The 27,601-nt window shown below is 45.0% G+C and overlaps 1 long non-coding RNA gene across 1 annotated transcript in view; it reads right to left on the bottom strand.

Annotated features, from left to right (window-relative positions):
- LOC144773442 (uncharacterized) overlaps positions 1-27,032 on the bottom strand; it is a 59,792-nt gene extending 32,760 nt beyond the window's left edge. The window contains exons 1-2 of the long non-coding RNA XR_013599979.1: positions 26,804-27,032; positions 7,638-7,705 (exon numbers count right to left, since the gene is read on the bottom strand). This is a non-coding gene — a long non-coding RNA (uncharacterized LOC144773442). The remainder of the gene's footprint in view (positions 1-7,637; positions 7,706-26,803) is intronic.
- Positions 27,033-27,601: the final 569 nt, after the last annotated feature.

The following is a 27,601-nucleotide window of genomic DNA, read 5'->3' as shown; positions in this document are numbered from 1 at the left end:
GCGTTTCTGAAAGCTATGTGGGCAGACTGTGAATGAATGATCAAGGACAGGAAACTCTCTAGAACATCAGCCTTTAAAGATATGGTTTATTTCCCCTGAGCAAGACGTTTTGAACAATGTTGGAATGGGACAGAAAATAGACCAGAGCACCACAATTTACCCCATCCATGCTGCCGTCGGTCATTGGCCGACAGCAGCACTACCTAGCTGGTGCTGCCGTCGGCCAATGGCCGACGCGGCCCCACCCATTTTGCGGAAGTGCCGCACTTCCGCAAAACGGGCGGCGCAGCCAACGGGGTAAAGTGGTCCCAATAAGCAAATTAGATATCTAAAAAGGCGGCCCACATTTGCGAATAAGGGCAGTTTTGAACATGCAAAGATACACACTAGAGATATTTTGCTAGGTATAAGGTGCTAAATGCATTTGTGCCTGCTGCAGACAATGTTGGTGGTAATGTTTGTAGTAATATCAGGGTACTCCACAGGGAAAACTGGGCACCAAGAACATAAAACAGTCCGCAAACTGCCAAAAAAACAAGCCCCACACTTACTTTTCAGACCAGCCTGTGGGATAGTGCCTTAGTGCCCAATAGGCCAGTCCGACCAAGGACTTTTGAATTGGAAAATATCTAAGCAGAGATGTTTGATTTCCAGCATTTTACGCAATGCTTAAATTCCTGAAATGACGCAATCTAATTGGGTTTGCTCCACGATAGAACAACAGTCCAATCCACAGTCACCGAACTGGCAGGACGAGCCTTCCTGCCCCTGGTTCAACGACCATTTAAGGCAGGCAAAGATAATTTGTGAGAAAGTAGAAAGAGCCTGGTGAAGCCTCTATAGTCCAGAGGACTAAGTAAAATACAAGTCAGCAGCTAAACTCTACACCAACTTAATCCCTTTGCTGCTAGCTCCCCCATGCTTAGCCTTTGTTTGGCTATTTGTAGTAGTTTGTGCGTAGGCGCCTGCAACTTTTTGACCACATAAGTTATCCATGCCAAATTTGCGTCCTTTTCTTCCACAATCATGGAGATATTAAAGGTACCCAGGGTTTGTTGATTCCCCAGGAAGTGATCCAGAAATTAGCCAAAATACAGCAATTGTTTTTTTGGGGGGTGGGAAAAAAGTGCTGCAGATGAAAGCATCTGCTTTTTCCCCTGAAAATGGTATCAGCAAAGGGTTTGTGGTGCTGAAATCACCTTCTTCCCAGCTTTCAGGGATTGACAGATTTTTGTCAGAAAACCAATAGTTTGGGCATTTTACTGGGACAAAGCCTATTTCTGCGACTTCGTGTGCTTTCAACCTCTTTCCAGTCAATGGTAAAAAATGTGTGTGAAAGCAATATTGGATTCTGAAAACCTATACATTTCTGAAATGTAGATACAATTCTAAATTAAGCAAGGGGTCATTTGTTTAGATCTTTTAAGCTTTTCTTATAGCAACTAACAGTTGAAAATAGAAAAAATAGAAAATTAGAAGAAAAAAACAGCCATTTGTGCCAACGTTTTTACCTGTAACTTCTTCTAAATATGACAGATTTTTTAAAGCAATTTATCGTTACGTTCGCTGGACAATTGTGGTTGTGAAGATATATAAGACTTGTAGGTTCACCAATAACCCGAGGAATACAGAGATAATAACTGAGCAGTGTCCTGCAATGTTTTTTTATTGTGAACCTGGTATATAGCAATTCATTTATGAAAATATCAATAATGAAAAAGTGGTATGAAAAACACCTATGCATTTCTGAAATGGAAACAAAATATAGAGTTTAGAAACAGTAGCTATTTGCACATCTCCAATATTGTGGGTATCCATACTAGCATGTGAATTCTAGGACATTTTTCAAAGTGACTTATTTTTTACACATTGTCCTACATTTGGAAGGCAGAAATGTAAAGAAAGTCAATAGGTAATACCAGTTGTTCTACAATTCTCTGTTTCCCTAAGTCTCCCAATAAAGATCGTACCTCACTTGTGTGGGTAGGCCTATGCACGCGACAGGAAATGGACCAAAATGCAACGTGGACACACCACATTTTTACAGTGAAAATGGACCCTTTTTTTGCAAAGTGCTGTCGGCACCTAAGGAAACCTAGCAAACCTATACATTTTTTAAAACTATACACTCAGAGGAATCAAGGATGGGGCGACTTGTCTGGCTCTCACCAGGTACTTTTACACAGAAAAAATTATAAGGAGGCCCACTTTCTTGGTTAGTTTGGGACCAGGGGGAATACGTAAAAAAAGATAGTGTCCCGTAACATAGATAGTATACTATTCTGTCTGACCAAAGTATATCATGCTCATAGTTACGGGAGAGGCAAATGGCATTGATGATGCTAAAGGACCAGATCAAATATAATTCCCAACACAATATTTATAATACAAAAAAGAGAGGGCTATTATCAAGAGTTTAAAAGAGTCACATGTATATTTTATTACATATATTACAAACGACAGTTTGGTAGAATTGGTGCATTAAAAACATGAGCACTTAAAATATAGTTGTATACAATTTACACAGTTCAACAGGCAATACAAAATGTGTGGAATAAAAAACAAGAATCAAAAAAAATAAATGTCGACGTGGCGTTTCGGCTTTTTTTCTCTCAATACAAACACCTTCTTCAGGACAGATTCTCGCGACGTGGCGTTTCGGCTTTTTTTCTCTCAATACAAACACCTTCTTCAAGACAGATTCTAAATTATTAAAAAACACAAAATTACCAAACAGTAATAATAACAGTGATTAATTTGTCTAATGTCATTATGGCATATTGCGCTATGTATATGTTACTCTTTCTTACATATGCCCTCTTTGTGTATCATTCTAAAGTAATTCATTACTATATATCCCAATTAATTCAGCTAAAAAGAATTCATTACTGAATATCCCACTTAGTTCAGCTAAATACAGTTATATTGATATCATCAATTGCCTCTCCCTCTCTATATCTATCCATATCGTGGTGCGACAATTTTAAATTTAAACTGTTTAAAGGTAATGGTTGTACCAGTAGTATTTCCTAAAGAGTAGACAACCAAATTAATACATTTTATTTTCAATTCTCAAATTTTATTTTCTGTTACTCTACAGTTATCCAAATTCTGATTAACAAAAAGCCCGTAGACCCACAGATTGACACAGGGATCCGGAAGTAGTATGAAACTTCAGTATACCACTGAGCTTCATTAATCTTGTTTTTAATCCCGAGGTATGTCACAGGTTCTGAATATTTAAAATGATTGAAACGTTTTGTGAGCTACCTAGATGTAGGAATAAAGATTTGTAATAAAATTGTCGCACCACGATATGGATAGATATAGAGAGGGAGAGGCAATTGATGATATCGATATACCTGTATTTAGCTGAACTAAGTGGGATATTCAGTAATGAATTATTTTTAGCTGAATTAATTGGGATATATAGTAATGAATTACTTTGGAATGATACACAAAGAGGGCATATGTAAGAAAGAGTAACATATACATAGGGCAATATGCCATAATGACATTAGACAAATTAATCACTGTTATTATTACTGTTTGGTAATTTTGTGTTTTTTAATAATTTAGAATCTGTCCTGAAGAAGGTGTTTGTATTGAGAGAAAAAAAGCCGAAACGCCGCGTCGCGAGAATCTGTCCTGAAGAAGGTGTTTGTATTGAGAGAAAAAAAGCCGAAACGCCGCGTCGACATTTGTTTTTTTTTATTCTTGTTTTTTATTCCACAAATTTTGTATTGCCTGTTAAACTGTGTAAATTGTATACATCTATATTTTAAGTGCTCATGTTTTTAATGCATCAATTCTACCAAACTGTCGTTGTAATCTATACTACTATTATAAAGAGAGAACTTTGAACCTTTGAGGCGGGTAAACTCAGGAACCACAGCACCAATCCAAACACCCGATACATCGTTGTAATTGTCAGGGTCTGCAGATGGACATAGGCTATATAAAAAAATAAAATATACGTTCTTTAAAATATTTACGATTAAAAAAAAAGTAGTCCCTTGGAAGTAACGCCAGCCGCAGATTGCTCTGAAAGCTGTCAAGGAGCGAGCAGTGAAATGGATGCAAATAAACGTGCTGATCTGAACTTCGTGTGGCTTTGCTTTAATTTGAGGGGTCCTGTTTAGACTATATGGATATCGGCTGTTTGCCCAGTCGAGAAGCGAGGCCCACCTTACGAAGGGTTCGTGCAGGCTCTGAGAAGGGGCTTGCAAAGACGGAACGAAGACAAGAGCAGCTCCAATGCAGGTGGTGCTGCCTTGAGCACGAATTCACTGCTGCAAAGCGCAATCTGACGGCTTACAGCGCTTTACTTTACTCCACTTGGTGAATAATTGGTTCAAATTGCAAGGACTGTTGAGTGGCCCCACTGTGGGAAGAGGGCCAGCGTACCACAAGGAACAGAAGGCTTTGCGATTTAGCCACGCCCACTGTGGCAGGTGCCAGTGATTATATGAGCAGATGCGGCCAAAAACTGCTCTTCCAGCCCTTCGTGAACAATGCCTCTGAAGAAAGGATTATTTCCTGAAACGCGTCAGGCTTTACATGTTCAAAGATTGCTCTGAAAGCTGTCAAGGAGCGAGCAGTGAAATGGATGCAAATAAACGTGCTGATCTGAACTTCGTTGTGGCTTTGCTTTAATTTGGGGCTTCCTGTTTAGACTATATATATATATATATATATATATATATATATATATATATATATATATATATATATATATATATACTACTATTATAAAGAGAGAACTTTGAACCTTTGAGGCGGGTAAACTCAGGAACCACAGCACCAATCCAAACACCCGATACATCGTTGTAATTGTCAGGGTCTGCAGATGGACATAGGCTATATAAAAAAAAAATAAACGTTCTTTAAAATATTTACGATTAAAAAAAAAGTAGTCCCTTGGAAGTAGCGCCGGCCGCGACGTGCGTGCTGACATCAGGAGCGCGGGGAGGAGCGGCGGACAGGCGGGGAGGAGCGGTGAGGAGCGGCGGACAGGCGGTGAGGAGCGGCGGACAGGCAGGGAGGAGCGGCGGCTGAGGTAGATGAAGCGGCCCGTAAGCGGCTCATTGGGGGCCTTGAAAGTGGCGGGTGCGCTCCAGGGGACCCACGGACAACGTCTGGGCGGGCGGGGGCCCTGAAGCCTGAGACAACGTTGGGGCAGGCGGGGGCCCAGAAGCCTGATTGCTCCCGGACAACGTCGGGACGGGCTGCTAGTATATGTAATAAAATATACATGTGACTCTTTTAAACTCTTGATAATAGCCCTCTCTTTTTTGTATTATAAATATTGTGTTGGGAATTATATTTGATCTGGTCCTTTAGCATCATCAATACCATTTGCCTCTCCCGTAACTATGAGCATGATGTACATTGGTCAAACAGAATAGTATACTATCTGTGTTACGGGACACTGTCTTTTTTTACTGTTACACAGAATCCGTTGCAAACTAAACTTTTGACACAAAAAATAATTCTGCTAATCAGATGGGGAAGGATCACTCATCCTGCACAACCTTAGGTATGCAGGAAGAACGGGGGGTGTCCCAATTAAAAGACCCTCATGCACGTGATGGGTATGATGGTGTCTTAGCGGTATATCTTGATTCTCCGCTATCTAGTCACGTGTGTGCATAATCATCAGGTCGATCAGGTTATGCAGCCTCCACCAGGAGGTTCTTTACCCAAGGTTGATGCAGTAGTGAGCCAGTGATGAGGGGTATTAAAAAGGCCCGGAAAACCAGATAGAGGAAGATTTTATTGGGTCTGGGTTCGGGTCTAGTGAACTCTGAATTAGTGCATCTCATGAACTTGTTATGAGTAATAGATGCACTCAGAGTATTGGAGTCATGAAAGAGTGGGGGGAATTAAAATTGGTCGACATGTTTCTGCCTCATACGCCTTAATTAGGACTTACGGGCATTCATCAGGACCGTTAAGTGAATAACGTGAAAAGGATATAAATAACGCGCTCTCAAAAAATTAGTGAAAAAAAAAATAATAATAATAATTCCTCACATTTCTGTGATGGAAAGTTCTAAAATCTGCATGGATCCACAACATTCCACCCACCCCACATTTCCCAAATTAGCCCGATAAAAATGGTAGCACATTCTTGTTGCTGGCCCAAGTACCGGTGACAGGCAAGGGCCCAAACCATATTGATGAGACTTCAAAATTACATATCACAAAACAACCTGGTTTTGCAAGGGGGGTCAACTGGGTTTTTGGCCACGGGCTCAGCAACCATCTAGGGAAACGTACCAAACCCACATATTTCTGAAAACTAGAGGCCTGGGGTAGTCCAGGGAGGCCTGGCTTGAGTAAACACTCTTCAACGTTTTCCTACCCAGAATCCCCTGCAAACCTCAAATTTAGAAGACACATTTTTTTTCTGCAAATTTCTGTGTGGGAAAGTTGTCGGATCACCGGGCTGACACAAATTTCCTACTAACCAGCATTCCCCCAGGTCACCCAAAAAAAATGGTACCTCACTCATGTGGGTGGCCCAAGTTCCCGAAACAGGCAAGGGCCCATAATGTATTGAAAAGACTTCAAAATTACCTATCACAAAATTAACCAGTTTTGCAAGAGGGGCACCTGGGTTCTTGGCCCCAGGCTCGGCAAACATCTAGGGTAATATACCAAACCCACACATTTCTGAAAACTAGACACCCGGGGGAGGCCAGGGAGGTATGGCTTGCATGGGTCCCCAAACATTTCCTACTCAGAATCCCCTGCAAACCTAAAAAGTGATCATTAACAGGCTGAATCTTAAAAAGACTATCACAGTCAGGGTGATCTTGTGGCAACGCCAAAGCATTATCAACAAAATGCAGCATCCAAAGCAAAAGTAAATACCAATCACAACTCATAATTGCAGGAAATATGGCCGCTGCCATCAAGGGACTGTTAGACCAATATGAAGCCAGGGACAGCTTCCTTATCAAACCCATCCAGATTTGTTGGAGTCCACCGGATTGCTCTAGAGCAGGGCCTAAATCTGGGACTGTTGTCACTCAAAAACTGTTCAGCATACAAATTAGTTTGATTAACAATCTCAGCCAAAAATACATCATCCATAAAGAACTGAAAAAACTGTATAGGAAAAAAGTTTCCACAATCCACTCTACTCCATGCATCAACACTAAAGGTAGGCAAAACAGGCTTCACCATGTTTGGATCTAACCAGAGTCCAGCACTTACAGTAGGAAGCCTTGCAGCCTCAGGCTTCAACCCCGATGCCTCTTTCTGCACAATCAACATATCAGTGTCCTTCTCTAAAACAGGCACTTCATCCGCACTGAGTAGCTTCATCCGCACTAAGAGTAGCTTCATCATCAGATGATTCCTTATGGACAGAAAACGTACTGCCAGTATCTTGCACTCCCTCCTCCTCTCCCTCAGACACACTGTCAGTTTCATAATCATGGTCAGAGGAAAATTCAAAAAGCATACCCACCACCTGCTGAGCTGTAATTCTATGGCTAGCCATAATCCTTACTAATATACCTAACTTGTCAAACAAGTCAGCAACAACAAACACTTTGTAAAATAAGTAATAAACAAAATATGGCTTTATCAGAAAGACCTATATACTCCAAAACTATACCACTTACTTGCCAGAAGCATCCAGACTCACCACTACCTACTCTTCACAGTCACAGTAAGGACCAACAATATCCCACTAAAATAAAAAAATAAAAGAAAATTACACATAAGACAATGCAAAACGCATCACATAGAATTTCATGCTCAAAACACCAACTTAATATGCTGCCATTATGACACCAATTGCAAAAAATGCATTCATGCATCACAAATACTCATTTAGAGAAAACACAACAAAAATGTTTTTCTTACCAGATAAATGCAACTAAGCAAAACTGCAGAACAACCATTGCCAAAACCGCAAACAAGAATGAAAAGCTTTGCACTCAAAGAAAGAGGAGAAATAAAACATTACAATCATATATGCAAATATTGCACCAGTTCACACACAATCCACCTGGCAAGCTAAGGAGTAGGTGGGCCTAAAAGCATAAGGCTGCTCTGCCCCCAAGGGGGGCAGAAACAGCCAAAATATTCACCCCTGTAAAAGGGGAGCAACCCTTGTCCAAGTGTGTTATATTTCATATTGGTACCCTAATATAGGTCCAGGGAACATCATATACTTTCCCTACATCATCTACCCTTCATTTCATATGAACGAGCCTTATAAGGACAGAACTCCTAATAAGGACAGAATGCCTTATAGGACAGAACGCCTTATAAGGATTGACGCCTTGCATGGACTAAACCTTTCACCTAGTTCCATGTAGAGGGAAGGTTTTTCCCAATCAATAATGCTAAGACGTCATCCTTAGCACATAGAATAATTTATGAGAACACTACCCAGGGGGCATACTTCACCTCTCCTATCTACGCACAAGGTTTAAACTCATACATCATCCTCATACTAAACAATAGCTAACACACGCAGAAGGACTGTATAAATACAGCACTTCTTGCTATCAGTAGTTGGAGGGGACCAAGACTTCAAGGCCGACACACTGACCAGAGACACAGACTCCTGCATGCAGTCGCTCTAGCTGACAGTGCTCTAAACATCCCTTGCGGGATGTCCAACTTGAGACCAGGACGAGGTCCCACACTCTCATTACACCTCAGCCAGAGTAGAGACTTGAACGTATGGTGCTCACGTAGGAAGGTCCACTCATAACACACTCTTTTCATATAAAAGAATGTGATTTTCTGCAATACCGTCTCCCTAGTATGACTTCAGCCACTGTCTTTGCCTACTTGGGATATTAAAAACCTGAAATGCCATGGGAGACCTGCTTACATTGTGTATATTTTGTTTTCAGGCTGCTGTGTGAGAACCCCCCCCCCCTTTTCTAGCCTGGAGACCTCATCCTCTAAGCAGTGCTTTACATATATTTTCCTGTGCTTACAAGTAAGTCTCTTTCTTGAACATGCTCCACTATCTTTTGTAATCCTCTCTGCATGGGTAATATTAATATAAGCACCCTTGTTGCTTTTTTCAGCTTAGCTTCATTGTTTTGGGGTGTATTTATGATCCTATCTGGTTCGAGGAGTTTCCTCATTAAGAAGAAGTGCCTTTGTCTACTACTCCGCACATCTAAGCGTGCCTGACTATCCTGTGCGATCTATATATATAAGGTAAATGCCCAGAGGAAGTTCTTTGACGAGCAGGGATATCCAGTTAGCCTAATATCCTTATCTGGAAACCTAAAAACAGCCTGCATGACGTTTTAGAAAGGGCTGCTGTGCTATGCCGTATTGTGCACAATCGCTTAAGAAACATGATGAAAGAACTATTTCTTTCTGCCTTTCTAAATTGTTCTTCTAACTCTATGAATCTGTTGAATGAATGGATGGGGTTCTGCACCTCCTGGGATTCCTGTGTCTTTTAGCCCTATTGGGCCTTTGCTTCAGATTATCTAATATTGAAATCAGGTTGTCTACAACGTTTTGAGCTCACTGCGCAAAAATTTGGGAATGATGAATTATCGAATCTTGAAACTAAGAAATTGAACTCTATATTATGTTATTAATTGTAATTGAATGAATATTTTTGTAAAACAACTGTTTGTCAGAAATCATGAGCTATGTGTGACACTTAAAAATTACTTTTTTCTATTTACCACAGAGTGACCACTGTTTTTGATGTTTCGTTGCCCATGTGTATTTCCCATCGTATAATTGCCCTGATGAAGGTGCGGCCGTAGATCGGGCCTAGCACTGAAACGCGCATTGGCGTGGTTATGTTATGTCCTGCTAGTGCCATCTTTGTTCCTCAGCAAGCTGCTGAGAGGACACCACAGGACAACTTCAGTGTATTTGTGTACGATGTGTACTGAAGTGTGTTGGAGTATATGAAATGAATATGAATGTAGGAATGTGTGATGAGAGTTTAGTAGAATGCTTGGGATGATGAATGGAAGATGAATGGGAAACTTGGGCGTTTTATTTAAAGTCCATGTGATTGAATTAGTGTTATTTATGTACATGTTTGATATTACACTTTTTGTATACCTTGTGAAAAAATATCTACCAAAAATAAAATTATATATTTTTTCACCTTGTTGTCTGAGTCACAGTAAACTGCCTTAATTGACAGTGAGCTCTTAGTTGTGTTGACCTAACAAATATTTCTGGACTCTTTTTGAGCCTTTAAATTAAATATATAGGGCAGACTTAATTTCTCTGATTCATGGTATTTCCTCCCCTGCTTGTCTGCCCTGCATCTAATTCAGGGGGCCCCTACTTGTCCACACTCTCATTATTCAGGTAATGGGGTTCGACTAAATCCTAACTGGATTCTTGGCTCTTAGGCTTATTAGCTCTTTCACACCTACTTCAAATCACAAGGACCTCGACAGAGATATGGCACGTATACGTACCAACTGCCCCCTACATTTCATAGAAATGGTGGGTCGAATCTTTAACATGTCAGATACGAATGGCATTGTACACCTATTTAAGACCATAGGGTCAGAATTCCTTAACACCTTTCAGACAATCCTCAGAGTTATTCCCAACTTTATACACTCCGTACTTGGAAGCATTTTCGGGGGTCTACCTCTGATCCTGCTCGCAATAGCTGGAATCCTGATTGTCGTTTACCTGCTGCGCAATGGATGGACCAACCACCAGTGAGATGGCAAAAGCTTTCCTGAAGAGATATTACCGTGAGCGCATGGTACAACATCTGGGTGCACCTCGCCTTCGAGAACTAAGTGCTTTTTGGTTCCTGTTATTCAGACCAGTCTTTGAATATTGCATCGTACCTGTTTTCCAATGCCTTTTCTGCGGAGGAGAATGCAAGTTTGACATCTGTCTGACACCTCTACCGGAGATGCCAGCGGACTTAGACTCCAGGCTGGAACCACTGCTGTCCCATGCTCGACTCTGTCCTCAGCGTATTCCAATCTTGACAAATACAGTCCTCGAGGATACGCAGATGCCCTTTTCAACTGAGTTGAATTTCAGCTCCACCATTGGCACTGAGGTATCGACTACAGCACCGACTGCCTCTCCAACAGCTGTTGTCAGCACTGAATTTCATCTATGCACCCTTGACGTGCTATGTGAGGTATTACAATGTTTGTCCCCTGCGGCTGCAGGCAGCAATAATGTTGCATCTCCCAGCCAGGACATTTAATCTAAATCTGGCTTATCGTGTTCTGGGAACAAATATGGATTTTTTTCCCCTTTGATTTCAACTAAATTCCTCAAATTGACACTTTCAATAACAAAGCATGACCTTCTAAGTACGCGAGCAGTAGTTCAACGTGTATGATCGACCTCATTTAGGACTGTCATTTGCGGAACTTTAACACAAAAATCATATTTCAAGAGAACATTTTTCTCTCCTTGTTTTTTAAACTGTTTTTAAATGATTTTTTTTTACATTTTTAGAAACATTTTAAATGACTCATTGATAATCTTATGCACTGACACCGTTAAAATGTGTATCTCAATTGTGTATTATTATTGTGGAGTATTAGGAGGAGTGGGTGTTATATTTCATATTGGTACCCTAATATAGGTCCAGGGAACATCTTACTCTTTCCCTCACCGACATCGCTTGTAAAGCCCTAGTATAAAATGTGCAGGTCTCCCTGATACTCTATCAGTAAGCCGGCCTTTCCAATCTGGTTTCGGTCTCAAGCGCCAAGATGCTCCCTGGAGTGGTAGCTGCACTCTACAAATGGGTCTTACATTACATTACATTACATCATCTTCCCTTCATTTCATATGAACAAGCCTTATAAGAATAGAACTCCTAATAAGAACAAAACGCCTTATTGGGACAGAACGCCTTATAAGGATTGACGCCTTGTATTGACTAAACCTTTCACCTAGTTCCATGCAGAGGGAGGGTTTTTCCAATCAATAATGCTAAGACGTCATCCTTAGCACATATGAATAATTTATGATAACACTACCCAGGGGGTATATTTCACCTCTCCTATCTACGCACAAGGTTTAATCTCATACGTCATCCTCATACTAAACAATGGTTAACACACGCACAAGGACTGTATAAATACAGAACCTCTTGCTATCAGTAGTTGGAGGGAACCGAGACTTCAAGGCGACACACGACCAGAGACACTGAGACGCCTGCATGCAGTCGCTCCAGCTGACAGTGCTCTAAACATCTCTTGCGGGGTGTCCAACTCGAGAACAGGACAAGGTCCCACACTCTCATTATTCAGGTAATGGGATTCGACTAAATCCTAGCGGGATTCTTGGCTCTTAGGCTTATTAGCTCTTTCACACCTACTCACATGCTAGGAACACTTAGGTACATCTAGACAGGCATCGTAGGATAATGTGCTTTATTTTATGAATGCATTTTACATTCATGTATATGTTCATGACTATTGCAAAATGGTAGAACTGTACTATTCCTTTTTATTCACTGTACTGTGTAACAGTTGTAGCAGCGCATATATTTTACACTAGAAGAACAACAGTGCAATAAATTCTTGCTGTAAACACGCTCGACTGTTTCTTCTGTGTATCTCTCTGAGACAAAATGAGCAGGCACGAGTGACTGGGTGAAAAGTAGTATATTGTTTCCACGAGTTCTGAGGTTGCCTAAAACTAATCTCTCTGATAAAAGGAGAGTCTAGTGGCACTGTGAGCTAGCTAATGAAAACTAGGCTATCATACGCAGTGGAGGTGCACAGAGTCAGTCTACCACCCGACCCACAGTGTATGGTATCCAAAAGCGCAGGTCCTCCAGGGGTACTATAGGAACTACACTACAAGAGGCCACTCCCCAACACCTACATTTAAAAAACCCTGGTGTCAAGTGGCTTCTGCCCCCCTTGGGGACAAATGGGCCCAAAACATATGGCTGATCTGCCCCCAAAGAGGGCGGAAATGGCCACAATAATCCCTACATAAAGGGGAACGACCCTTGCCCAAGGGGCCTCTCCAGAACAACATAAAAAAAATGGTGTCTAGTGGCTTCTGCCCCCCCTTGGGGACAAATGGGCCTAAAAAAATATGGCTGATCTGCCCCCAAAGACGGCAGAAATGGCCACATCTGTGTTGGTACAGGCCAGCTAAAGGGTTGACAAACTCGTAGACAGTACCAATTTCTTTGCGTCCGATACCGTTGGTATGAGTCGGTTGGGGCAACCATTGCAATGTGAAATAAAGTGGTGCAGTGTGCGGTACCATCAAGGCGCGGTGCAGGCAGTGGCTCAGTGACAGTCGTCCAACAGCGTTGGTGAGACCAGGGCGGCAATGCAGAGAGAGGCAGTGCTCAATGCGGTGTTGGCAGGTCACAGTGCAGGCGATGGAGCCATTCAATGTTCCAGCAGGCAGTGACAGTGTCGGTGAAGTCCAGGGGGTAAAGTGAAGCGAGGTGATGCAGAGCGCAGTGCCCACAGGATGCGGTTCAAGCAGAGGCTCGCAGATGGTCAACCAAATGGCATTGGTGAGACTAGGGTTGCAGTGTGAGGTGCCGCGGTGCCTGCAGGACACAAAGCCAGCAACAGACTCAGTGGTGGAGTTGGCTGTTCTTCTACACTGTGGCAACTGAAACCCGCAGTTCCATAGATGGTGCCCAGAGGGATGGTGAAGTCTTTGCTGTTCCTGGGACGTCTTGAACAGGGGGAAAGCTCTAATTCCAAGCCCTTGGAAACACACTTAAAGCGGACACACACACAGTTCCTCTCCTTGAAAGAAACAGCTACTGCAGGCCACCCAAGACAACACAAAGCAAAGGGGCTGTACGACCTTTTAAGTACGGAGTTAATCTAAAATTCAGGGGTCTGGACCCCAATAATTATATTCCAAGTTCCTTTCTTCTCTGGTGCAGAGAAACCCTGTGCTCAGTCCAAACCAGTTCTGTCCTTTCTGGTGCAGCTTCCCAGCGGGAGTGAGAGACATTATTGTGTAAGGTAGACCAGGCCCATTCAGGTGAAAGAAAATCTCCTCCCCCTACACTAACTGCAACCCAGGTCCATGCAGCCCAGCCCTGACTCATCCAGGAAAGGCAGGACACACCGTGACCCCCGCACCCCAGTGGCTGCCTACAGTGAATGCATATCCCCAGCCCCTGTCACTCCAAAACCGGATAGTCAATGCACACCCCAGCAGAGAGACAGAGAATGGCTAAGCAAGAAAGTGCCTACTTTATAAAAGTGGTATTTTCAAACAGAGTGTAAAAAACATCCCTACTAAAAGATGCATCTTTAGAATCTGAGTTCAGGCTTACTAAATTTCACCTTCCTATCTTATCCCAATTTGAAGTTATGTTCATAATATGGTATAATTAAACTCCCATTCTGTCCAATGGGACAAATAACCTTTTGATGGTGAAAAATGCAATTCCCTGTAGTTCATCAACAGGACATGTTACATACATAAAAACATGTCCTACCTTTCACAGACACTGTACTCTGCCCACTGGGTACCTTTCGCCTACCTTAGGGGTGACTAACTTGTAAAAAAGGGGAAGGTTAGGGCCTGGCAAGTAGGTGCACTTGCCAGGTCAACATGGCAGCAACAGACTATGCACAGACACTGCAATGGCAGATGTGAGAACCTTTTGCACTTTTTGGTGTGGGTAGCACAATCAGTGCTGCAGGCCCACTAGCAACATTTGACTCACAGGCCTTGGGCACACACACATAGCACTGTACTAGGGACTTAGTTTTAAGTCAAACAAGCCAATCATGGAAACACCAACCAAGTGGCAAAGTGCCCAAAGCATCTAGACCAGCAAAAATGAAGTCCAGCACACAGCAAAAACACAGGAGGCAGAGGCAAAAATATAGGGGAAAACCATGACAAGGATGCCAGGTCTAACACGAGTCGAGACATGCCATATTTAATCTGAGATCAGGATCTCCTGTTGATCCTTGTCCTCCATCTGTTCTAGAAAAGGGAGTGGATGTCATCAACCCAGTACTAAACTCCCTTCTTAATAGAGCTCTGGCATCCAGGAACTCTTTCCCCATCTGGAAGCAGGTTGAGAATGTAGCACTCTTGATAAAGTCCAAGGCTGAGCCCAATATTTTAGGTAACTACAGGTCAATCTCCCTATTAACAGCGTTATCTAAATTTGCAGGAAAGTTAGTGAGACATCAGCTTTCTAGCTATATAGATCCCAACAGTATCCTTCAAACCAGCAAGTCAGGGTTCAGACCCAAATTTAGCACAGAAACAGCACTTCGGAAGTTTCTGAGGAGATCAAATATACCTTAGATGCAGGAGGCAAAGCAGTCCTGCTTTTGTTAGACGTCTAGACTGCCTTTGATACTGTTCTACATTCCAGGCTACTTTCTCGCTTTTGCGATATTGGCATCAGGGTCACGGTGCTAAATTGGCTAAGATGTTTTCTTGAGGACAGATACCAAGAGGTCTGTATGCCTCCTTTTTTCTCTAGTAAGAGTATTGTCTTGGTGGGAGTGCCCCAAGTCTTGGTCCTTACGCCTATGATGTTTAACAACTACATAACTCATTTGGCTACTCTGGTCGAGTCCTTTGAGGCCAAGATAGTGTGCCATGCCAACGACACTCAGCTACACTTCCCATTTTTAGAAAGATGAGACATTGGATAAAGAGGCCATCACATCCTGTCTAGCTGCGGTCTTTCAGTGGATGGGTTTCAACCAACTCAAATGTAACCCTGATAAGACTGAGTTTCTCAGATTTGGTTACAATTGTACTGTAGGAAGGTGGATACCTGACTATGGTTACCCCAGATTTTTTGCCTTGTGTTTAGCTGGTTTTCGACTTAGTTGGCCTGGGATCCTGCTAATCAGGGCCCCAGGCTATCTGCTCTCTCTTTAAAATGGACTCCATGTACCTTAGGTACCCAGGGCATAGGTGCATCCAAGGCCTACCCGGGGCTGCAGCATATCTTTTGCCACCCCTGGCTGGCCATCAAAACTGACAAAACTGGCTGATCACTCAGCTGGGGCAAGGTCGTGTAATCACCCCTTGCTTAGATATAGTATACCTATGTCTAAACCTGTATCTGGACACATATACACCTATAAGTCACTCCTATGGCAGGCCTTAACAATCCTGGAGGCAGAGTGCTTGTTTTTATGTGAGATGGTGCTCTAGCATGAGCTGAGCCTGTCTGCAGCTTTCGGAACCATGTCCTTATAGCTGTTTTGGGATATTGCCATACCATATACTTTTAAGTGCATTATAATCCTCGCGGTTATAGCTAACTTTGGTTTGGATTTATAAAAACATGTCGTGTAAGGTGTCATACGCTTTGGAATACTACCCCCTCGCCAGTTCTGGTGACGGGGGTAGCATTCCACCCTTCTAGAGGGATAAGACATGTGGGTAACAGTAAAAGCGGTGAAAACTAACCAGAGCCCCAGCATCAAAAAATGGATGCTGCTGCCACAGACACAAGTCTGGCCTCCTGCTGCTGACCGAAACTCCGGCAGGGAAGGCCTGGACAAAAGGTTTCCTGTCACAGGGAGGTGTTACACCACCCCAGACAGGAGATAGTGGATTGAGGCAGGGAGGGCGAGTGAAACTAGACACTGCCTGGGGCGCACAAGGCGTCCCATGCATAGCTCAGTTCAAACCGGTGCTGGCGCACTCCAGCCCCAGCTCTGGCGCGAAACTGGACAAAGGGAAAGGGGTGTAACCACCCCCTTCCTGGGTCCCACCCATAGGAGGGACCTAGCAGGTAATCTAGCCCCTTGATTTGGAATAAAGGTAGGAGCTGTGTCCATAGACTTTAGATAATCCTGACTGAAACTTTGAAACATAACTCTGGAACCTTCAACATCCTACTCGACGTAGAAGACTGTAGAATCTCCCTTGTGGTCAAGGAGTGACCACCCTGTGCATGCAGGCACCATCAAGCGTCCAACAGTTTGCTCTGTTGCAGCTCCCGCCGGAGCTTGAGCAACAGAGATTGACAAGAACCAGATTCCCAGACATCCAACAACCCGATCCACAGCCCCAGCAAAGCTGAGACCCGTGGAGGCAACAGAAGACGTGGGACCTACCATCTTAGAAATCCTGCAAAGTGCTTCCCGTGCAGCTCCCAAGGCACCCTCGAAGCTGTGCATTGGGGACTGCGAAGCCCCATCCCCGAGCAGCTTTTGCACCGAAGATCACCTCTCCACACTCACCGAGTGCTGCGTGGGGCCCTTTTGCATTTTCCTGCTCAACGCATCTGTCTGGTCATTTGTCTATTGGCTAGTGGCCTCTGTGATGACAATCCTACAAAACTACACTGCTGGTCTAATTGCTCCAGACTGGCCCTCACTCTCCTGAAAAGGAGCAGCCTCTCTGACCTTGCTGGTCCGAGAAAGAAGCGATCTTCAAATCCTGCGTGGGTTGCATTTGCCAAGGCCTGTTGACCCCAATCCGGAAGCCGACACCGCCGACAGCGAGAGCCTTTGTGGGACAGTCCGTGTTCAACTTCTGGTTATTGTCGATGCCCCCGGGTCCATGTGGCAGCGGAGACAAGCTTCACGACAACTACCTGATTGCGCCCAACATCGCCTGGTTCCTTCCTGGTTCCATCCTGGTCACTGGCTAGTTACCCAGACTCTGTCCCCTCTGCTTTCAGGTACTCTACATCTTCGATCCACCCTTGGATCCAACCGGGCCCTTCTCTCCTGGCCGCCTGCAGCATCTTCATCTCCAGGCTCCATAGAACTCCACGACGAAACCCGACGCACTTTGACACCTGTGGGTGAGGTAACGAGACTACTCCAGTGCTCCTGTAGTGGTTTACACCTCTAGTGTCCTAGTTTAAAGTGGTTAAGTTCTAGTCCAGTCGGAAGACTTCCAAAACAGTAACTTTGCAACTTTTACGCGCCATTGACTTTGCATTGGTGCACCCGTGTCCTTTAGGCACTGCACCCGTATCCTGTGGGCCTTCCCCGACCTAACTGCTGTTAGTCCAGTGTAGCCCCAGCGATTCACAAGGCCCTAGGCCTTCCCATTGTTCGAGACGTGATTCTTATACCACTATTTTAGTATATGGTTTTAGGGGCCACCGGGCCTATCCATAATTGTGCAACTTTTGTATGTTTAACTGTGCTTTTGTTTAAACGCTTGTGCCTCTGTCCTCATAAAGAGTACAGAGGATTATTCTAGTAATAAATACATATATTTTTATAATATATAACGTGTGTGGTGTCCTTTCATTTGATATTAAAGGAATGCATATGGTAAAACAGCTGTCTTCACCTGCCCTCTTGAGTTAAGCCTAAGACTGCTTATGTCCATGCTACCCCTAGGATAGCTTGTCTATAAGGTTCACTTTACAACCACCACCATAAGGGTTGTGTGGACTGATACAAGGTGCTCACTAGAATAATGAACATCATACATCAGGCCAACTTCTCACATTGGTGTGCAGCGGTTGGGATTTGAGCTTGCTGTTGTTTTACCATTTGTAATCTTGATATCATTTGAGCGATCACATTAAGTACCATAGGCACATATAAACAAAGCTTAAGATACTTAAGTTCTACTGAACTTAGTAGTTGTAGACCAAAGGGCTTAGCACACCCTGACTACAACTCACTAGCAAGGTTCTAGTAGGTAAACACTTAGTGTAGGTAGGTGCACACACTTACACCTCACTAGTCATGTCTGGCACAGGTGAACAGCCCAGTTCTCTACCTGTGACAGGTGACCTTCCTAAGGCACCTTCCAGCTATGAAAAACTCAGCTTCAGAGACTTGAGTGACTTGTGTACTTCAAGGGGGCTGAAAAGGGTCACAACCCTACCATACCAATCCTGATACATGTCCCAGAGACAGCTGATCTTGAGAAGTCTTCTGCAGGCCCCTTAGGTAATCAAGGAGAAGGAAAACCCCCCATTGAAGAGGATCCCATCACCCCAGAAGTAGAAGAGGAAGAAGAGGTAGATGGAGGTGATGATTCAGATAATGGAAGTAATGGCCAGGGTCAGGTCAGAAGACTTAGCCAGGCAAACCTAAGCCTACATGGGAATGGAGAGTTGTTCCACCTCTCCAGGCCTAATAGTAGACTTAATCCAGGCAATAGAAGGGAAAGATCTCCTTCCAGGGAATCTCTCCTCTCTAATGCCTCAAGGGGTTCTCAAAGGGGAATGACTTCCCCCCAGAGAAAAGAGCATGAGGCTAGGATGAGAGCTGTCCAACTCCAGATAGAGAGAGAGGAAACAGCCCTGGCCCAAGCTAAACTTGATTTAGCAAGGGAACAAAAATTAAGTGGATTAGATTCCACTGGTGGCAGCAATATCCCTAGAGATAAAGACAGGTCCTATGATCATAGAAACCTGAGTAAGATTGTGCCCCCTACAAAGATGGGTATGACATCCACAAATGGATGACTGCTCTGGAGAGGGCCTGCATGGTACAGCAGGTCCCCCAAGACCAGTGGGCAGCAATCTTGTGGCTCTCCTTTTCTGAGAAAGGGAGAGATAAGCTCCTCGCTGTTAGACATGAGGATGCTAAAAACTACTGTCCTGAAGAGTGCTCTTATTGATGGGTTTGGCTTAACCACTGAGCAAAACAGGTTGTTGTTCAGAGATACCCAAAAAGCTCAGACTCAGGACTGGACTGATTTTGTAGATTGTGCTACTAAGGCTCCGGAAGGTTGGTTACTAGGCAGCAAAGTACATGCCTATACAGGATTGTATAATTTGATTATGAGGGAGCAGATCCTTAGTAATTGTTAAAACCAGCTTTTACACCAGCACGTGGGGGACTCAGATCTGACCTCTCCACAAGAATTGGGTAAGAGGGCAGACAAATGGGTCAGAACCAGGATTAGGCCTAAGAATCAGGGTGGTGACCAAAAGAAGGATAATTCCAAGGCTCAAGAGAAAGGTGGGGATAAATCAAAAGACAACTGTCCCACAGGGCCCCAAAACTCCAATGGGGGTGGGTGGGTCCTAAAACACTTCCTCTAACCAAAAGAAACCGTATTGCCACACCTGTAAACAGCCTGGCCACTGGAAAACTGATAGCAGTTGCCCAAAGAATAACAATAAGGAAAATATTCTTCCAAGTAAGGCTCCAACACCTCCTGTTACTATTAGTGATAATCCCCCAGGTGGTGGGAGCACCCCCAAGAATTTGGCTGGGTTTACTTTTGGAACTCATGTGGACTCTGGCCTAACCAGGTCCCCTACAACAGCTACTCTTGTCTGTGAAAATGGCATGGGGTTTGCCAACTTCACTGCTTGCCCAAACACTTTGAGCAAGTACAGACAGGAGCCCCTCATCAATGGTCAGAAAGTTTAGGCCTATAGAGACACAGGGGCTAGTATCACTATGGTGACTGAGAATCTGGTCCCCTCAAGGCAACTTTTACCTGGAGCCACATACCAGGTGACAAACATTGAAGGAGTACAGACAGATCATCCCATGACAGTAGTTAATCTTAGCTGGGGAGGTGTCATTGGCCCCAGGAGAGTGGCAGTGTCTACAAACTTGCCTGTAGATTGTCTACTGGGGATTGATCTGGAAATCTCAGCCTGGGCTGAGGTAGAACAAGAAACCCATTCTAAAATGGTAAATCTCCATGGAAAGATTCGTGGGGCTGTGATGGCCACAGCCCCAATCCAAGAGGTCCTCCCTGAAAAGGTTGGTAGGGCTGTGCTAGTCTCAGCCCCATCTCAAGCAGACTCCTTCCCTAGACAGATTAGCAGGGCTGTGATGGTAACAGCCCATACCCAAACTGAGTCCCTTCCTGAAAAGGTTGGTGGGGCTGTGATGGCCACAGCCCAAACTCAAACAGATTCATGTGTTGTGAAGCCTGAAACTATGAATCACTCCACACAAACAGAGAGCATTGAGGAGGAAGAGAAATCTCCCTCCCACCAGACTTTAGGAAAGGATCAGCCTCCCCAGGGAACTGATCTTACCCCTTGTGAAGAAACTGCCCCAGAGGTAGTCAGGCCTAGCCTGGCAGAGCCCCTGATGTCAGTGGACCCTTCCAAGGTGGGACCCAGTCTGGAGCAGGTAACCTGCCCCTCTCTACCCTGCCTCAGCCAGCCCAGAGCTGCAGAGGTCAAGGAGGTCAGTGGACCCCATAGGGCCCCCTGTCCAGTAAAACACCCCATCAGCAGATTAGGGGCACCAAAGCTAGCAGCCCTAGCAAGGTGAAAACTTCAAAAACTCCTGAGGGATCTCCCTTACACCTAGTTAGGAACCTCCCCCAGATGGACACTGGTGGGGACAGCCAAACCTGGGACCCAAAGGCCCCAAACTTAACCTGTCCATCCAGTAAGTCAACAAAAGGGACCCAGCCTCCAGCTGTAGGCAGCCAGAGGTTGACCCTGAGAGCACAGTGCAACTCAGTCATGGAAAGAAAGGCACAGATGGTGTATAGTGATTGGAGGAAGCTGAGCCCTACATTAGCTTACTTCAGTACTCCATCTCAACACCAGCATTTTACCTTGCCAAAACACACCACAGGTACAGATTCCCTATGGTGGAGACCCCCTGATACCCCTAGGGTGAGGGATTGCTTAGTGGACCATGAGAGAGGGGGTAACCATGCTAGTGCAGGTACTTCCTTTCATGGCCACTTAGGCAATATAGGCTTACCTGGTCAAGGATAGCCTTATCTCCTTTCCTTTGGGGGGGGGGTGTTATGTAGGAAGGTGGATACCTGACTATGGTTACCCAAGATTTTTTGCCTTGTGTTTAGCTGGTTTTCGACTTAGTTGGCCTGGGATCCTGCTAATCAGGGCCCCAGGCTATCTGCTCTCTCTTTAAAATGGACTCCATGTACCTTAGGTACATACCTAATTGGATATTGGGTCACCTTATGAGCCCCTGTACAGTGTACTATAGGTACCCAGGGCATAGGTGCATCCAAGGCCTACCCGGGACTGCAGCATATCTTTTGCCACCCCTGGCTGGCCATCCAAACAGAAACAACTGGCTGATCACTCAGCTGGGGCAAGGTCGTGTAATCACCCCTTGCTTAGATATAGTATACCTATGTCTAATCCTATATCTGGACACATATACACCTATAAGTCACTCCTATGGCAGGCCTTAACAATCCTGGAGGCAGAACGCTTGGTTTTATGTGAGATGGTGCTCTAGCATGAGCTGAGCCTGTCTGCAGCTTTCAGAATCATGTCCTTATAGCTGTTCTGGGATATTGCCATACCATATACTCTTAAGTGCATTATAATCCTCGCAGTTATTGCTAACTTTGGTTTGGCTTTATCAAAACATGTCGTGTAAGGTGTCATACAATTTGGAATACTACCCCCTCCCCAGTTCTGGTGACGGGGGTAGCATTCCACCCTTCTAGAGGGATAAGACATGTGGGTAACAGTAAACGCGGTTAAAAGTAACCAGAGCACCAGCATCACAAAATGGATGCTGCTGCCACAGACACAAGTCTGGCCTCCTGCTGCTGACCGAAACTTCGGCATGGGAGGCCTGGACAAAAGGTTTCCTGTCACAGGGAGGTGTTACACAACCCCAGACAGGAGATAGTGGATTGAGGCAGGGAGGGCGAGTGAAACTAGACACTGCCTGGGGCGCACAAGGCGTCCAATGCATAGCTTAGTTCAAACCGGTGCTGGGGCACTCCAGCCCCAGCTCTGGTACGAAACTGGACAATGGCAAAAGGGGTGTAACCACCCCCTTCCTGGGTCCCACCCATAGGAGGGACCTAGCAGGTAATCCAGCCCCTTGATTTGGAATAACGGTAGGAGCTGTGTCCATAGACTTTAGATAATCCTGCTGAAACTTTGAAACATAACTCTGGACCCTTCGACATCCTACTCGATGTAGAAGACTGAAGAATCTCCCTTGTGGTCATGGAGTGACCACCCTGTGCAAGGAGGCACTATTAAGCGCCCAACGGTTTGCTTTGTTGCAGCTCCCGCCGGAGCTCGAGCGACAGAGATCAACAAGAACCAGTTTCTCAGACATCAAACAGCTCTATCCACAGCCCCAGCAAAGCTGAGACCCGTGGAGGCGACGGGAGACGTGGGACCGGCCATCTTGGAAAGCCTGCAAAGAGGCACCCTCGAAGCTGTGCATTGGGGGACTGAGAAGCCCCAACCCCAAGCAGCTTTTGCACCGGAGATCACCCCTCCGCACTCACCTGGTGCTGCGTGGGGCCCTTTTGCATTTTCCTGCTTGACGCGTCTGTCCGGTCACTTGCCCGTTGGTTAGTGGCCTCTGTGACGACGATCCTACAAAACTACACTGCTGGTCTGGTTGCTCCAGACTGGCCCTCACTCCCCTGAAAAGGAGCAGCCTCTCTGACCTTACTGGTCCAAGTAAGAAGCGATCTTCAAATCCTGCGTGGGTTGCATTTGCCAAAGCCTGTTGACTCCAATCTGGAAGCCGACACCGCCGACAGCGAGAGCTTTTGTGGGACAGTCCGTGTTCAACTCCTGGTCATCGTCGATGCCCCCGGGTTCACGTGGCAGCGGAGACAAGCTTCACATCAACTACCTGATTGCGCCCGACATCGCCTGGTTCCTTCCTGGTTCCATCCTGGTCACTGGCTAGTGACCCAGACTTTGTCCCCTCTGCTTTCAGGTACTCTACATCTTCGATCCACCCTTGGATCCAACCGGACCCTTCTCTCCTGGCCGCCTGCAGCATCTTCATCTCCAGGCTCCATAAAACTCCACAACGAAATCCGACGCACTTTCACACCTATGCACCCGCTTCCTGTGGGTGAGGTAACGGGAGTACTCCGGTGCTCCTGTAGTGGTTTACACCTCTAGTATCCTAGTTTAAAGTGGTTAAGTTCTAGTCCAGTCGGAAGACTTCCAAAACAGTAACTTTGCAACTTTTACGCACCATTGACTATGCGTTGGTGCACGCGTGTCCTTTAGGCACTGCACCCGTATCCTGTGGGCCTCCCCCGACCTAACTGCTGTTAGTCCAGTGTAGCACCAGCGATTAACAAGGCCCGAGGCCTTACCAATGTTCGAGATGTGGTTCTTATACCACTTATTTAGTATATGGTTTTAGGGGCCACCGGGCCTATCCATAATTGTGCAACTTTTGTATGTTTAACTGTGCTTTTGTTTAAACGCTTGTGCCTCTGTCCTCATAAAGAGAACAGAGGATTATTCTTGTAATAAATACATATATTTTTTTAATATATAATTTGTGTGGTGTCCTTTCATTTGATATTAAAGGATTGCACATGGTAAAACAGCTGGCTTCACATGCCCTCTTGAGTTAACCGCATGCGTGCGGGCGGAATTCCGCTCGCACGCTGAGAATTTGTAAAGCGCATGTTACATGACGAGCTGGGCTCGTCATGAGCGTGCGAGGAGGCTACCTCATGACGAGCCCAGCTCGTCATGAGCGTGGAAGGGGTTAAGCCTAAGACTGCTTATGTCCATGCTACCCCTAGGATAGCTTGTCTATAAGGTTGACTTTACAACCACCACCATAAGGGTTGTTTGGACTGATACAAGGTGCTCACTAGAATAGTGAACATCATACATCAGGTCAACTTCTCACATGTACTCTGATCTTTCAAGCTCACTGGGCGGATGAGACTCCTTCGCCTAATATCCAAGCTGATCTAGTAAAGATCTTGAGCGTTAAGACTGACAAACACCTAACCCTTCAAACTCAAGTCAACACCGTTTTTGCCATGTGTTTTGGTTTGATGTGCACAGCCGCAAAACTCTTACAATTCCTTTTCTTACTCTTTAGGTATACCGTTCTCTTCACCATGGCAGTGTCCAGATTAAATAACAACAATCCTCTTTATGCAGGACTTTCACAATACCTGCTGCAGAAATTGCTGACCTTCCATAATGCAGCATTTCACCTGGCAGTCAATCTACCTAGACAAGGGTCAATGTCGACCCTTTTGAATAACCTACACTATTTACCGATCAAAAAAAAGGATCATGTTCAAAACCTTGACACTCAAGCACAGTACTCTCCACCAGTCTGCTACAGAATACCTGTACTCTAGGATTACATTTGACTCTCCCCTTGGAACTCTGCGGGCATCTGTTGGTCACTTTGCTAAAGTTTCTAGGTAAAAGCAGTCAATAATGGGTGGCAGATCCTGCTCCATCTTGGGTCCACAAGCGTGGAACAGGTTCCCGGCCGAGTTAAGTCAAGTAGTCAAAGAATGTTAATATACAAAACAGCTGAGACATGGTTTTTTACTGTTTAAATGCAACTCTTCTCTCTCTCTCTCTTACTTTTCCACTAATGCTGGGACACTCCCATGAGTAGCTGCGTGCTTTATAAATTCTGCTATACATTCACTCATTATGTCAAGTCGGTAATATCAAATCTGTTTGACTAGAAATCCTATTGCAGGAGCCTAGGACCATAGCAAACGAACATAATGTGAGTGTCTGTTGTTTGTGGCTCTTGTTTGTTTGCATTTTATTTAGCACAAAATGCACTCTTTTGACCAAAATTGATACAAGAACATACTTTGCGTTAAAATATAGAGATAAACGTTAGCTTTGTGTCTCACATAATTTCGTAAAAAAAATATCAACGTTTTCATAATTATGCAAAAGGAAATCATGCAAATCGTGCACACCCCTAGTCTTAGCTATCATTAGGTGGTATATCTGACTTGTATATTAATAGGAAAGAGAATGACCTTTGGAGGAGTGGAAGTGACAGGCTGTGCATACAGATGTGCCTCCTGGTTACATTTGTTTGCTTCACCAGGTGACCCAGTACATTTCCCCTAGTGAATTTTACTCAAGAGAAGACAAAGTTCTGAAGGACTAGGGGTTCATGCAGACTATTGATAGTTGATGAGGATTGGCCAGTATGGCAGGAGCAGAAGTCTTTTTTTTTTGTTGAACTCCTAGGAGCGTGTCTAGAGCGTGTCTAGAGCGTACCTCAAACTAGATAAGATTAATTCTGCCTGGGAGTAGGGTCTAAAGACCCATATCAAGTAAACTGCATTTAATGTGCATATATGTGATAGGCAAGGTGATGTCTGTTTTAAGAATGGTTCTCACTGTGGCAGCAACTTATCAAATTATGTGTCATACAAAATTTGGGTCCCTGGAACAAAAAAGAGGCCACTCCACTTTAATGTAATTAAATACCTTATAAGTAGGGCTCCCGGTTTTATGGTATTTTTTTTTTTTACATTTACGTCTGTATTTATCCATATGTATTTTGTGTTAACTTTATCTGCATTTATCCATATTTATTATGGGTTTTGGGAAAAATAAAGCTGAAACTGGTATATTTCCACATTTATTTAACCAATAAATATGCAGTCATGCTTGAATGCCTGCCAGGTTTCAGTGATATGAACACCTGCATGAGATAAATACATGCACTTATAGGCTTCAACCTGTGGCAGCTGGTGACATTTTAAAGTGGTGGGACATAAAAGTGTACTGGATGAGTGCCCCGTGGTGAGCAAGCAAGCCGACTGCCTTAAGAGGGATTTGTGAGGTTCTCCCTAGAAAAAGTTTTTAGGTCGAGCCTAGACATGCAAGCAAGCGAAGCTTGCTTGTGTCTGCTCGAAACCTATTGTGAGCCGTATTTGGGAATGTGGACAGGAATCAGACGCGCGCTTTGCTATTCGCAGTTTTGACAGCGGGAGCGCGCTCCTAGCTACTTGCTTTCTGCCTCGTCAGTTTCGCTTTCGAGCCAGTGCCCCTGGGGAGCCTCGTGGGCTCTGGAGAGATGCCGGCACTATCGTTGGAGTCCCACACTGGGGACTCCAAATACCATGGCCCCCGCAGCCCTCAACATGCTCCGAGTACCTCCTGTCCCCAGAAACGCAAGCACGGAGCCCCACTCACCGGGACTTCTACTCCGCAGGACTTTTCCGCGGAGACAACGTGCCCAGTCAGATCCCGCTCCGGGGCTGCTCCCTCCGGCGTCAACGGGCACAGGGACACTGGCACTCCGCTCCTTGGCTTCCCGGGTGGACGCCGGCTGCACGCAGGGCTCTCCTCTCTCTGCACCGGAGCCTTGCGCCAGCCATTGCAGCCTGCCTCCTGGGAAGCTCCGGTCGCGCTCGACTCCCTGCTTCTGGTCAGGCCCCGCCTCTGTCTCGAGGAGGGCTGCCTGACTTCCGGTCTATTCATCATTCCTGGGAAGGTATTGGGAAAGAGTCTCCACCCCGCACTGCCTGCAATATCCACAAGGGGGACGCAAAGGAGTGCCACTAAGCACACTGTGGCAGAACGGAGGGCCACTCAAATCGAGTGGGAGTCCTCGCCGTGTTTCGTGGTGTGCTGCAATGTCTTCGTGCGCAGGCTGAGGTGAGCGCCGGCCGCAATAAATAAAACCACGTTGCCGGCCTGAGAGACACGCCGGGGACTCACTCAGTCAGTGACCCCATGACTCGGAGTCAGAGTGGAGCACATTTAGTACTAGGAGAATGTATGGTGGCATAAGTTGAATCCCGGACTTATTCCACCCAGGTGCCTGGCCGCCTTTCACTGCAGTAGGTGATGGTTGTGTATATCACACTCACCAAAAGGTGCCCACCCTGACTCTACGCCTACAGCATGTAGGGCTGGCCTTTGCAAAAAAAACATTAAAATATAAATAATCACTCCGATGCATTTACGTAACCAGGACATAGCAACGCT

The sequence above is a fragment of the Lissotriton helveticus genome, chromosome 1_1 (assembly GCF_964261635.1).
Source record: "Lissotriton helveticus chromosome 1_1, aLisHel1.1, whole genome shotgun sequence".
Classification (NCBI taxonomy): domain Eukaryota; kingdom Metazoa; phylum Chordata; class Amphibia; order Caudata; family Salamandridae; genus Lissotriton; species Lissotriton helveticus.
This window is presented reverse-complemented; position numbering and strand designations above follow the sequence as displayed.